The sequence below is a fragment of the Macaca fascicularis genome, chromosome 4 (assembly GCF_037993035.2).
Source record: "Macaca fascicularis isolate 582-1 chromosome 4, T2T-MFA8v1.1".
Lineage (NCBI taxonomy): Eukaryota > Metazoa > Chordata > Mammalia > Primates > Cercopithecidae > Macaca > Macaca fascicularis.
The window spans coordinates 130,315,948-130,328,049 of NC_088378.1; positions in this window are offsets into that span (position 1 = coordinate 130,315,948).

The window sequence follows — 12,102 nt, forward strand, 5'->3', positions numbered from 1 at the left end:
TTTTAGGACTCCTTTGAGAATTTCATGTAGGACTCTTCTAGTGGTGATGAAGTTCCTCAGCATTTGTTTGTCTGGGAAAGACTTTATTTCTCCTTCATTTACAAAGCTTAATCTAGCTGGATGTAGAATTCTTGGTTACCAGTTTTTAAAAATTTCATCAGCACTTTGAATATGTCATCCCATTTTCTTTTGGCCAGGAAGGTTTCTGCTGAGAAATCCACTGTTAGACTGATGGGGGTTCTTCCATAAGTGATTAGACATCTTTCTCTTACTGATTTTAGAATTTTTTCTTTCACTTTGACTTTAGACAGTTTGATTTCAATATGCTGTGGCAAACTTTTTACATTGTATTTGCCTGGGGATTGTTGAGCCTCCTCTAAATAGATGTCTAAATCTTTTGCTAGACTTGAAAAGTTTTCATCTATTATTTCATTAGATAGTTTTATTAAGCTTTTGGATCTCTCTTCATACCTGGGAATACTGATAATTTGTAAGTTCGGTCACCTTACATAATCCCAAATGTTCAAAGGCTTTATTCATTTTGTTTCTTTATTCATGTATGACTGGATTATTTCAAAATACCTGTCTTCAAGTTCAGAAATTATTTCTTCTGCCTGGCATAGTCTATTATTGAAGATTTTGAGTGTATTTTGTATTCCCTTCAACGAATTTTTTAGTTTTAGACTTTCTGTTTTTTTTTTAAGATAGATATTTATGCTTTGGTAAATTTCTCATTCATATCCTGAATTAATTTTCTGAGTGCTTTGCATCGATTTTGATTTCTGTTGCATCTTTTGCATCTTGAGTTTCCTTAAGATCAATTTTTTTTTTGTATTTTAAAATTAAATTAAATTAAATTTCAATAGTTTTGGGGGAAACAGGTGATTTTTGGTTACATTGACAAGTTATTCAGTGGTAATTTCTGAGATTTTGGTGCACCTGTCATCCGAGTAGTGTATACTGTATCCAATGTATAGTCTTTTATCCTTCACACCCTTTCATCCTTCCCCCTGAGCCCCCAAAGTCCATTATATCATCCTTATGCCTTTGTGTCCTCATAGCTTAGCTCCCACTTATAAGTGAGAATATACAATATTTGGTTTTCCATTCCTGAGTTACTTCACTTAGAATAATGGTCTCCAAATTCATCCTGGTGAGTCTGCAAATGACATTATTTCATTACTTTTTAAGGCTGAATAGTATTTTATTGTGTGTGTGCGTGTGTGTGTGTGTATATATATATACACATATATGTGTGTGTGTGTGTGTGTGTATATATATATATACACATATATATGTGTGTGTATACACACATATACATACCACGCACACACACACACACGCACACACACATACATACCACGCACACACACACATACACACACACATATATATATATACACACACACACACACACACACGCACACACACATACATACCACATTTTCTTTATCCATTTGTTGGTTGATGGGCAATTAGGCTGGTTCCATATTTTTGCAATTACTAATTGTGCTGCTATAAACCTGCAGTGTATGTAACATTGGTGTATTTTGAGGTTTTGTTTCAAGACTTAGAGCTCCTTTTGGCAGTTCTTGTAGTGCTGACTTAGTAGTGGCAAATTCAGCATTTGTTTGTCTGAAAAAGGCTTTATCTCTCCTTCATTTATGAAGCTAGTTTTGCTGAACACAAAATTTTTCACTGATAATCATTTTGTTTCAGGAGGCTAAAGATGGAACCCCAACCTCTTCTGGCCTGTAAGGTTTCTGTTGATAAATCTGCTATTAATCTGATGGGTTTTCTTTTATAGGTTACCCAATGCTTTTGTCTTACAGCTCTTAAGATTCCTCCTTCATCTTGACTTTAGATAATCTGATGACCATGTGCCTAGGTGATGATCTTTTGGAGATGAATTTCCCAGGTGTCTTTTGAGCTTCTTGTATTTGGATGTCTAGATCTCTAGCAAGGCCACGGAAATTTTCCTCAATTATTGCCTCAAATAAGTTTTCCCAATTTTTATATTTCTCTTCTTCCTCAGAAATACCAATTATTCTTAGGTTTGGCTGCTTAACATAATCCCAAATTTCCTGGAGAATTTGTTCATTTTTTAAAAAATTCATTTTTCTTTGTCTTTATCTGGATTAATTCAAAAGCCTTGCCTTCAAGCTCTGAAGTTCTTTCTTCTACTTGTTCTAGTCTATTGTTGAAATTTTCCATTGCATTTTGTATTTCTCTAAGTATGTACGTCATTTCCAGAAGTTGTGATTGTTTTTTCTTTATGATAACTATTTCTCTGGAGAATTTTTCATCTATATCCTGTATTTTAAAAAAAGATTATTTAAGTTGTTTTTCACCTTTCTGTGGTAGCTCCTTGAGGAGCTTAATAATCAACCTTCTGAATTCTTTATCTGGCAATTCAGAGATTTCTTCTTAATTTGGATCCATTGCTGGGTAGTTGGTGTGATCTTCTGGGAGTGTTATAGAACACTGTTTTGTCATATTACTAGAATTACTTTTCTGGTTCCTTCTCATTTGGCTAGACTATTTCAGTGGAAAGATCTGGAACTCAAGGCCTGCTGTTCAGCTGTTCAGATTCTCTTGTTTCACAGGGTGATCCCTTGATGTGGTGCTCTCTCTGTTCTCCTAAGGATGAGGCTTCCTTAGAACCAGACTGCAGTGATTGTTATTGCTCTTCTGGTTGTAGCCATCCAGTGGGACTACCAGGCTCTGTGTTGGTGCTGGAGAATGTCTGCAAAGAGTTCTGCAATGTGACCCATCTTCAGGTCTCCCAACACTTGGTCTGGTAGAGGTGAAAGGGGAGTGAAGTAAACTCTGTGAGAGTCTTTGGTTGTAGATATGTTTAGTGTGCTGGCTTTGTCAAATGCTGGTTATGCTAGCAGTGAAGTTATCATATGGTGTATTAGCCCATTTTCATACTGCTGATAAAGATATACCTGAGACTGGGAAGAAAAAGAGGTTTAATGGATTCACAGTTCCACATGGCTGGGGAGGGGTCACAATCATGGTGGAAGGCAAGGAGAAGCAATCATGTCTTACATGGATGGTGGCAGGCCAAGAGAGAGAACTTGTGCAGGGAAACTCCCCTTTATAAAACCATCAGATCTCCTGAGACTTATTCACTATCATGAGAACAGCATGGAAAAGACCTGCCACCACAATTCAATTCCCAGGCCCACTTAACTCTGCCACCATTGGCCTGAGAATCACCCCATCATCCTTCACAGTGGCTATGTCAAGCTCTGCCCAAGGAGAGTCTGAGCCCAGACTCAGGACCTTTGGCTAGCCAGGATATTGCAGGCAGTGGAATTCCACCACCCGATGGTATTTCTCTATGTGCTCTGGTAGCTAACAAAAAAGAAACTCTTGCGAGCTTTATGGCCCCACCCAACACCTAAGAAACCAAAATACTTATCTTGTCCAACTCAGGACATACTTGGATCCCCCTACTAATACCGCAGATGGAGCTCTCTTGAAAGCCCAACCTCTTGTTTGGAGGCCAACCAACACAAGCCATCAGAGCAACTCATGACAGAACAACCCTGATCCCAAGAAAGAGAAGCCTGGATTCTGCACTCTGTCTCGGGGTGGGAGGTAGGATGAAGCTGGGCACAACTGGGCCAGGAAAGCCTATACTCAGACCCTCCAATGGCAAGTGCATGCACCAGCTACTACAGGGGGATGGAGCAGTACTCAGGCCCCTGGAAAAATGCTTGAGTGAGGGGCAACAATTGTTGCACTGAGGTCCTGCCACAGGGAGTGTGGGGGTGGTCCCAGTAGCCACAGATTTGGCAACTGGTTGAGGATTTGCATTCCTCTTATGCCCTAGTCCTGGTGGGGCTCCCTCCCATATGCTGGCTGTCATAGTAAACCCAGTTACAGTCAGACCAGGCAGTTTGCACCTGGCCTGTAACTTAGCCCTGAGCTATAGGAGGCCCTGCCCAGCTCAATCAAGTCACTGAAGTAAATCTTGTCCTGCTCAGGTTTTGGGGAGGAGGTGTACCCTGTTTCAGCATTGAAGCTGATGTCCACACTATGCTTACTTCTTAGTCCTGTTTGTGGGAACCTATTCCCCACTCAAGCCCTGGTTCTGCAGGCTGCAGCCTGAGTTCCCCTAATGCCTAAGACTGCCATTACTGGTTCCCAGGACCACACACAATTTTTTAAGAGCAAGGATCAAGAATGGCAGTTTCTTAAGTCTCAGGAAGGGTGTGAAACCCAGGGCATGCTACCTCCATGGGGAAGTTTCTTCTCACAGTCTCCCAACAGCTCCATAAGTTAGATTCAGGGATTGGAGAGTCAAGGTGCTCTCCCATGTCCTGGATTGAATGATTCCCCAGTGGGAAAGTGGATCACAGAAAGACTCTCACTCCCTGCACTTTGGGAGGCTGAGACGGGCGGATCACAAGTTCAGGAGATCGAGACCATCCTGGCTAACACGGTGAAACTCCGTCTCTACTAAAAAATACAAAAAACTAGCCAGGCGAGGTGGCGGGCGCCTGTAGTCCCAGCTACTCGGGAGGCTGAGGCAGGAGAATGGCATGAACTCGGGAGGGGGAGCTTGCAGTGAGCTGAGATCCGGCCACTGCACTCCAGCCTGGGCGACAGAGCAAGACTCCGTCTCCAAAAAAGAAAAAAAAAAAAGGACTCTCACTCACTCTCTCCCATTTGGAAGGGTCTCTTCTGGTTCCCAGCTGGTCCCAACTACACAAGCTTCCTGTTTTCTTTCTATTTTCCTTGATTTTGGACTTTTCTTTTGCTTTTCTGTTGAACTCTCAAGTTCCCTCTTGGATATTGTATTCAAAGTGTGATTGTCTACACACTATTTGGTTCTTTTAAGTGTATGAGATGTGGTTAAAATGCTTCCAGGCAGCCATCTTGGAAAAAAACTAGATATTATTCTATGTTACAAATTGCAAATATCTTGTCTCAGTCTGTCATTTGTCACTTGTCAAGCTCATACAAGACAAGGTTGCGCCAAAGCCAAGTCCTGACTGATTTGACTGCTAATAATGCAATTAGCCACTTTTTTTTTTTTTTTTTTTTTTTCTGAGAAGGAGTCTCACTCTGTCGCCAGGCTGGAGTGCAGTGGCGCAATGTCAGCAATGAGCCACTTTTACTTTCAGTCAGTTTATTATTTACATAGACAACAAGAGAAAGATTAGGCAAAGGTGCCAGCTCCTCATGGCTCTTGTCCCACATCCCAAAACAAAAGAGGCCAGACAACTGCAATATGAGTTGTGGGACACTCCACTGCTGAGGAGTCCACTCTAGAGGCAGATAAGTGGTTTCATAACCTGTAGCCCTATTCTGAGGTATGGGACAGAGCCTCTGGCCTCATCAGAACTCAGGAGGGCATGAGGAACTGTCTTTCAGGGGAGACAGAGAAGTTACCGGGCCATGGTTCTCACAAGCCTCCATCCTTTTATGTTCTAGGAGGGTTGCAGGCATTCTGCCATGCTTCAAATTACCTGTACTTCATGTGTCTGCCAGTGTGACCTATGTGGCATATGCAAGGTTGTCAAGGCAATATCATGGAGCTGTTCCCCTAAGTTGCTTTAGTCCACAATATATTTTGTCAGAAAAAGAAATTTTTTTTTGGGAATAGAAACTGTCTATACCCACATTCAGTCTTGACACTGAGAACTGAAATCACACCTTTGCTGTCTACATTAACATAACTTTACTATTCGGGTGTCTGTGTGAATATTACTTTACTGGGAGTTTTCTTGTCCAGGAAAATGGTTTGCTTGTTCATTACAGGAACTTCCTGAAAGATTCATTACCTCTTTAATGGAAAGCATTAAGAGGTAGTTGGCAACCTAAGATTCTTTGAATCCCCCACTTTCAAAATCCTCATCTTATGGTTTCTACCAATCCAGTACTATTCGATCGTGATCCTTACTTAATCATAGCCCAGCCCTTGCTCTGAAAGACCTACCTTAAATCAAACTGCTCAGTAAGTCCTAATCTTGCCTTAAAACACTCCCAAAGTTTTGTCAAGGTGGCTATTTACATTTAAATTAATAAATGATAAATAGAAATTCAGTCCCTCACTCTCACTTGTCTCAGGTCAGATGCTCAATTATCACGCATGGCTAGTGGCTACCCATGTTGGACAGGGAGGGAGAACATTCCACCATCATAGGAAATGCTGCTTTATAGACTTTTGCCTCAACATAAATAGTCAACTAAAAAGCATTCAGTTCCTTGTTATAAATTTAGCTTCTTATTAATACAGATTAAACATTTTATAGCACAATGTGCTTTTACATTTAAGTAGCTTGGATCATAGTTTCCATTTAATTAAAGCAGATTTTCCTCTTAAGGGGAAAAAAATCGCATTAATTTTTTTTTTATTTCAAAAGAAAGAGTTTTTATTCTTTCTCCTTCCTCAGTCTGTTTGTCCTTTCCTCTCTGAGTTTCTTTCTGAAGTGTTTTTAAAAAATACTGAGATGGGCTTCTTTTCCAGAAATTCTGATTCTATTGGTCTGTGTATGAGAACATACACATCAGTATTTTTTTTAAACTAACCAAACATTGCATTTAGTCCTAACATGTGGCTCCTGCTGAGAGCTGTTAGGTGAGCAATGTCTTCCAGCTGTGGGTTTCTAGCATGCCTACTGAATTGTCAAGGAAGGTAAAGCCAGAGAGGGTTCCTGACTCACCCAAAGTCACAGGCTGACACTAGATCCAGGGTCCCTCACTCAGAGTGCTTTCCCACTACTCATCAGGACCCTGGGGTTGGATGAGCTCCATTGGAATTTGGGGAAGATGCCATTTCCCTCTCCTTAATACTCAGGTTGCAAGAAAACAAAGAAGGTGACTTAGGGAGAATGACAGCCTGGCTGAGAGCCTCCCCTGTTCTCCATCACCACCTCCTTCTTCCCCTGGACATTTCTACCCAGACTAATGTGACTCAAGTCTGCTCCTGCCCCACCCTCCCCTTTCCCTCACTCCCACATCCTCTTAGCACATGGACTGGGGAACAAAGGGCTTGGTGTCCAAACCCAGGGCTCAGAGGCTGGGAAATCATAGTTGATGACATTTGCCACATTTACTGTTGACTGTGGGCAGGAGTGGAGACATCAGCAGTTAACTTGGGTGGAGGCTGGGTCACGGTTCTTGGGCTGGTATACAGTGGGCTCAGGACCTTAGTGCTAGTAGGAAGAACTGTGGGAATCTGAGGCAAGTTTTGGGTAGGATTAACATTGGAGAAAGGGGTACCTAAGAGACCTGTGAAAAGGCACATTGGATGAATGGATGGATGGATAAGTGGGTGATTTAATGGATAAACTATTTGGAAGTGGGTGGATGGATGAATGGGTAGGTGGATAAATAGATGGATGAGTGGAGGGATGGATAGGATGTAGGAAGAATAAGTAGATGAAAAGATGGATGAGTGGGTGAATGGGTAGGTGTTAGGGTAAATGGAGCTCAGGAAGGAAATGGACATGGCCAAGAAGCAGGGTTTTCTTTTGCTATAACCTAGGAATAGTGTATGATCAGCCTAGGTTAGAGTCAGGAAGAAGAAAAGGAGGAAAGGAGGGAGGGAGGAAAGGCAGAAAGAGGAAGAAAAAATAAATATTCAGGCTATTCACTTTATTGGATTGCACTTGCCTGCTATTCTTCATCAATCCATATGCCCCCAACTTCTTCAGGAATAAATCCTTGATTATTTTACCTTATATTATTCATTCTACCTTGTATTCACCTATGACTGTGGCGTATCGCTTTATAAGTTATCTTTTATTAATGTATTCAATATGTACTTTGTTTTCCTTAGGCTTAGAATTCCCCTGGTGCTAGGAATTTAAACTTTCTCCCTCCTTTCTCTTTCATTATTCTTCCATCCACCATATTTCTCTAATGCCACCTACCACCTCGCATCATAACCCTTCCTCACATGCTGTTTCTCTGGCCCAACTGTGGGCTCCTCCAGCTCAGGATGGGATCTCAAGGCTTTTGAGTCCCCATCCAGGGCCTAGCTAGCCCTTTGCCCTCCAGGGAATGGGCACTGAGCCAAAGCTTGGGCATTGAAGACTGAGAAGCTTATTGGGGTCCTCTAGGTGCCCATTTGACCAAGTGGCTGGGCACACTCAGCAGTAGGGAAAAAGCACCACTGTTTCTGACCATCACAGAAAAAGGCAGGAGAGCTTGGCAACTCTAATTTCAGGAGGAATGCCCAGGGGTCTTAGGATTAGTGGTGACCCCTAACTTCTCATTTTGAAGCTTAATGACTCTCAACGGATAAGGGCAGGTCCAGGGAGAGGATCCAGGTCCCCTGAGCCCCTGGCTACTACACCTCCCAGCCTCACACCCTAAGTGTCATGTCAGCCTCATTGTTTAGCTGTCTCCTGTGTCATATTTCTCCCCTGCAACTCCATTACTCAGTGATCTTTCTTGACTACAGCCCTTTGAGAGGATGCTGGGAGTTAGGGCCAAGGCTAGGGATGTCTGGAATGGACCATTAAGCCCTTTGTGCTTGAGCATGGGGAAGCTTTAAACTTATTCCAAATAAATTGAGGAGTCCTATTAGTAGCAGCAAAAATGTTAAGAGCAATATATATGATGTGGAAGGAAGAACCAAAAGCCAGCAGGTCTGCATTCTGGGGCTGGCTCTGCCCTTCAGCCAGCAGGTGACCTTAGGCCAGGGGCTTTTCTTCTCCATGCCCCCAGTTTTCAGTGATGAGAAGGTGGAAGGAGAAGATTTCTAGGATCCTCTCCAGCTTTAACACCTTGTGATTCAGGAACTTTGAGACCCACAAATAACAAGGGACAGAACTTACCTTGAGATACCACCAGGCAGATGATTCTGACAATGGAGATCTCAGGGGATTTAGAGATTCCACACCCACAGAATCCTAAGGCCTCTATTCTGAGCTCAGTCATGGTGATGGTGAAGACGCCATAGAGGTGATCATCCTGGATGAAGAATCGAGGCTCCCAGGTCACTGTCCTGGGACTGTCCCCTACTATGGCACACGTATTGGCTGATATTTTCCTGCACCAGCTTTCCACCTGTAAATGTTGGGAGGGCTGGTACTGGTGTTTTACAGAGGTTGCCTCGCCCTCCAGGCTGGGATGCAACTCTGTCCACTGTGCTCACAATGGCCTCTCTGCCCGTGTTCATACCCTTCCTAGTCCATCCTTGACAAGTGGCCACTACATACTTAAAAATAAGCTGGGACACACCTCTCTTAACTCTCCAATAACTTCCTCTTGTACTTAAAATCACCCAAACTTTATCTCATAGGCTTCAGGGCTGCTTGACTTCCCAGCCTCATCAATCACTGTCCGCACTCAATATGGAGCTACTAAATAAGCCTTTTTGCTTTGCTTTTTTTTTTTTTTTTTTTTTTTTTTGAGACAGAGTCTCACTCTGCTGCCCAGGCTGGAGTGCAATGGCGCGATCTTGGCTCACTGCAACCTCTGCCTCCCAGGTCCAAGCGTTCTCCTGCCTCAGCCTCCCGAGTATCTGAGGTTACAAGCATGCACCACCACACTCAGCTAATTTTTGTATTTTTAGTAGAGACAGGATTTCAACCATGTTGGCCAGGCTTGTCTCAAACTTTGGACCTCAGATGATCCACCCGCGTCAGCTTCCCAAAATGCTGGGATTAAAGGTGTGAGCCACTGCGCCTAGCCAAATAGGCCTTTCTTATACAAGCCAAGTTCCTTCTGACCTCAGGACCTTTGCACATGCAGCCCTTGCCACAAAGTGCCCTTCAAAGCACCCAGATTTCAACAGGGCTGGAGAACACTCACCTTTCAGGGGTCGGCTTGGTATCATCTGCTCAGGGAAGTGTTTTCTGATCCTCAGTACTTCCACAGCTCCTGCATTACTGAGTTACTTTCCTGTTCACTGGTGTTTTTTTTTTTTCTCTTACAAAAATTTGTTATTTGCAATTGTTATAGAGCAAGATTGTGTCTGTTTTTGCTCACCACTGTATCCTTAGAGCCTAGAATAGTGCCTGCCACATAATAGGGGCTCAATGAATTATGTTGAAGCAATGAGTGAATAAAACACAGCACAGACAGTGCCAAGTTTGAACCTCATCTCAGCCACCTGCTAGCTCTGGGACCCCAGACAAGCTCAGAGTCACATTGGGTTTTCAAGTCTCATTATCTTCATCTGTAAAATGGTGGCAATAGTGCCATGAATAGTGCCATAAGGGCACTGCAACATGACCATTAATGGATTATTATCCTTATTATCTCTGATGTTAGTGGAGTGTGGGGCAGGGAGGACTCCCTCCACCCGTCCCAGTGCCCCTGCAGCCCACTCACCTGGAGACACATCCAGCTGGATGCCCATCAAGGGGTACAGGGTCCCAGAGGTGTTGCGCATGCACCAGTATCGGCCTGAGTCCTGGAGCCTGAGGGCCACTATGGTGATGTTGACCACCTTGGCCTGGGCATCGTCCTGCAGCAAGTAGCGGGGCCCTTTCACCCAGACTCGGGCAAAGCCAAGCTCACACTTCTTCTTCCTGACTTTGCACCAAACCTTGCCATCCATGCGGCTTTTGTAGCCCTTATAGGAACACTGCACAGACAGAGTCTCCCCTTCGAGAAGCCTCACTTTTGTGTATACGCTGTCAGCAGAGGGGCCTGTGGAGACAAGACTTGTTGAATAAGCTCTGGCAAGAGGAGAGGAAGAAGGCATCATGAAGGTTGAAGATCATGGTGAAGGGCGAGGTGGATATTGTGCTGCTGTCATGAAAACCAGACTGATGGGGAAACATAACCCCATCCTCAGGGAGCTTTCCCCAGCCTGAAGGGAGGTAAACGGGCCCTGAAAACAGCTAGGTCCCAGTATTACGGGGGACACACAGGCCCCCCTCTCAGGGAGCTTTCAGTCCGATAGAGGAGGCAGGTATATCCTTCAGGGAGCCCCAGGTCTAATGGAGGATACGCAGCACTTACACTCGGAGATCCCTCAGACACAGCCCCTTTCCTCATGGTATTTTCTAGTCTGATGGGAGAGTGACAAGCTCTGTCTTCAGGGATTCCCAGGGAATTCATTTTTGTTTTGTTTTGTTTTTGAGACGGAGTCTCGTTCTGTCACCCAGGCTAGAGTGCAGTGGCGTGATCTCAGCTCACTGTAGCCTCCACCTCCTGGGTTCAAACGATTCTCCTGACTCAGCCTCCCGAGTAGCTGAGACTACAGGTGCCTGCCACCACACTCGGCTAATTTTTTGTATTTCTAGTGGAGATAGGATTTCACCGTGTTAGCCAGGATGGTCTCGATCTCCTGACCTCATGATCCGCCCTTCTCGGCCTCCCAAAGTGCTGGGATTACAGGCGTGAGCCACCATGCCCAGCCATATTCACTCTTGTAAATAACCTCTTACAGATTTACTTGAAATCTTTTTGGTTTCCCATAAAGTTTGGGTTGTGGAAGGGGTTCCTATACTCTCACACATAGATGTGAGTGCACATACACTCACACTTACACACAGTCTTGCTTTCTCTCTCTCTCTCACACACACACGTCTATGCACACAGTCTCACACACCCTCCAGCCGCCTCTCCTTTTCCCTATCCATGCGTCTCCTTTATCCCTCTCCCTGCCTCTTCTTCTGTCGTCTCTACTCATCACCAGCTCCCTCTAGAGTCCTAGTCTCTTGGGCAGGCTTCCTAAAGCCACCACAGTGCTTTCCCTCACCCACCTCATCTCAAGAGCCCCTTCCTCCCCTGCCTCCAGCCTCTGTCAGCACGCAGGAAAGCCCCATCAACTTCCCCCTGCTCAACCCTGTCTCGCCTGTGCTACTTCCAGCTCCAGTGGAAATGACCCAGCACTTTGCCCAAGACCACACCCTTCACTTACCCCAAGGCCTAGAATCAGAAGCATTGATTTCTGATGTCCAGTACCTGTGCCATCTGCTCCTTCAGTGTGTGGGGACCTAGCTGGACCCCCATGGTTATGTATGCTCCCCCTACTCACCAGTGCCACGTTTCTACTCCTTAGATGGGACTGTCAAAAAGTAAACTGAGGCACAGTAAAATTTTAAACAGATTATTTGAGAAAACAACAATTCATGAATCAGGCAGCTCCAAGCAGAAGAGGTTGAGGAGCTCCACTGG